General features: G+C 42.7%; 1 non-coding gene across 1 annotated transcript; it reads right to left on the bottom strand.

Moving 5' to 3' along the window:
* Window positions 1-755: 755 nt before the first annotated feature.
* LOC142426882 (U1 spliceosomal RNA) lies at window positions 756-918 on the bottom strand. Its single transcript, XR_012779768.1, has one exon. It is a non-coding gene; the product is annotated as a U1 spliceosomal RNA (small nuclear RNA).
* Between the last annotated feature and the right edge of the window lie 1,606 nt (window positions 919-2,524).

Genomic DNA, 2,524 nt, shown 5'->3' with positions numbered 1-2,524 from the left:
CTCATATCAACCCTATAAATCAATGTATTTGTGTATTTGGGGGCTCTTACAACTCTTATCACAATCCATGCATCCATCCATTGCGCCAGGCAAATTTGTACATATTTTGCCATCATGTGTTCCACTCACTCCCCTTTCCTCTTCGTTTGCTCCTGTGTACTCTGATTGGAGTGCCTCTCTCCCAAAGCTGTAGCTTCAGTGCTGTCCTCTGAAGTGCATTCTTCTCGGGGTGGGGAGGGAGGCCAAATAGTTGGGATTGGGGATGGCCCCACAGACCTATCTATTGATTCCCTGCTACATGCTGGTATGTTGTACTCACATCTTGGCATACTGGGTTGAAGCATGGTCTCTCTCTCCCTCTCCTATGGAGATATAAACAGTACCCGCTCCTTAGGTGGGATAGTGCGCTGCTCCCCGCTACCCATGTCTTTTTTTCCCTCCTCCTTATTTGGCTGCCACATGTATCTCTGGATTGGGTTGGGCCCCGGCCATATTACCTGGACTTCAGCCTAGGAATGTATGTATGTATGTATGTATGTATGTAGTAGCTTTTCCCCTATGCCCCATTTTTAAAGCTTGTCTCAGTGGACTCATGGTGTACTTGTCCTTTTGTGCTTGGTTTACTTCACTTAGCATAATTTCCTCCAGTTCTTCCATTGCGGCAATGTGCTTTATGCATTCATCTCTGCTTTTTAGGTATGCATAGTATTCCATTGTATGTAAGTACCACAAGTTTTGTTTTGTGGTTTTTTTTTCAGGGGAGAGGGCGAACGCAGCCCACACTACCACACATTATGCAGTCGAGTTTCCCGCATTTGGGGAAATCGCAGGAGTCAGCACACCTGGAGTGCAATGGATGAGCCTCGCCCATGGAAAACCACCTTCCTGATCATGGTGTCTCCCCTGCCAGGTAAGTATGTACCACAAGTTTTTTATCCATTCGTCTGTTGATCGAAATTTGGGTTGTTTCCAACTCCTGCAATTGTGAACTGTGCCATAATGAGCATTGGAGCACAGATGTCTGGCCTTGGTTTGTTTCTTGCCTCTTCTGGGTATATGCCCAGTAGGGGGATTGCTGGGTCGTGTGGTAACTCGATTTCCATCTGTTTGAGAAATCGCCAAATCGATTTCCATAGTGAGTGTACATGCCTACAGTTCCACCAGCAGTGGATGAGAGTTCCTGTCTCCAACACTTGCTGCTTTCTGGTTTTTTGAATTGGGCTATCTTTGAGGGTGTCAGGTGGTACCTCATTGCTGTTTTATTTGAATTTCTCTTATGGCTAAAGATCGGGAACATTTTCTCTTATATATATTGGTCATTCAGATCTGCCCCTGTGAAACTTTTGTTTGGGTCCTTTGCCCACTTCCTCAGTGGGCAATTAGGTTTCTTTTCTTTTTGGAAGTCAGCAGAATATTATAGATTTTAGTAATAAGGCCTTTTTCTGATGGGTCATTGCTAAAGAAATTTTCCTAATCTGCGGGCTCTCTTAGTGAATTTTTTCTATGTACACAGGTGTTTTATCTTCAGTATATCCCATTTGTCAATTTGTGACTCCTCTGTATTTGTGACCTTCCCTATTTCTGATAGCCTATGTATTTCCTGAACCACAGTTCTCAGGTGTGTCCCACTTCCCACATTAATGGCCTTAAGAATTTGGGGTTCTACCTCAAGGTCTGTGATATACTCTGAGTTTATTCTTGTGCATGCAGTGAAATAAGGACTCTTGCTTCATTTTTCTGCAGGTAGATATCCATTTTTTTCCAGCACCACTTATTGAAGAGGGTACCCACTTCCCACTGGATATTTTTTGGCCTCTGATCAACAATCAATAGTCTGTCTGCTGATGTTTTTATTTCTAGGTCTTCAGCTCTTTTCTATTGGTCTGAGTAGCTGTTGTTATACAAGTACCACACTCTTTTGACCACTGTGACTGTATAATAGGTGCTAAAGTCAAGTAAACCAAGCCCTCTAACTTTGTCCTTCTTCTTGAGGAGTTCTCTGTTAATTCTGGACTTCCTGCTCCATATGAAGTTAGTAATCAGTTTTTTCAATTCTTTGAAGAAGGATAATGGTAAAATATAAATTATCATGAACCCTTAAATTATTATTATTTTTTCATGTCTTTCACTGATCATTGTTTCCCTTTCCCCACTTTTCTGTTGCCCATCCCCCTGGGAGGGGGTTATATGTAGATCATTGTGATTGGTTTCTTCTTTCTCCCCCTCCTTCCACCACCTTCCCATACTCTCCTGGTCTCACTACTCTCATTATTGGTCTTGAGGGGTCTATCTGTCCTGGATTCCTTGTGTTTGAGCTCTTTACCAGTGTGCATCCTCTGATCTAGTCAAATGTGTAAGGTAGAATTCAGGTAATGATAGTGGAGGGGAGGAAGTATTAAAGAACTAGAGAAAACTTGCACATTTCATCAGTACTATACTGCACCCTAACTGGCTTGTCTCTTCATTGTGTCCCTACTGTAAAGGGATATCCAATTGTCTACAAATGGCCTTTGGGTATCCACTC

The sequence above is a fragment of the Tenrec ecaudatus genome, chromosome 14 (genome assembly GCF_050624435.1).
Source record: "Tenrec ecaudatus isolate mTenEca1 chromosome 14, mTenEca1.hap1, whole genome shotgun sequence".
NCBI lineage: Eukaryota > Metazoa > Chordata > Mammalia > Afrosoricida > Tenrecidae > Tenrec > Tenrec ecaudatus.
Note: the sequence above shows the minus strand (reverse complement) of the source record. Positions and strands in the feature narration are given on the sequence as shown.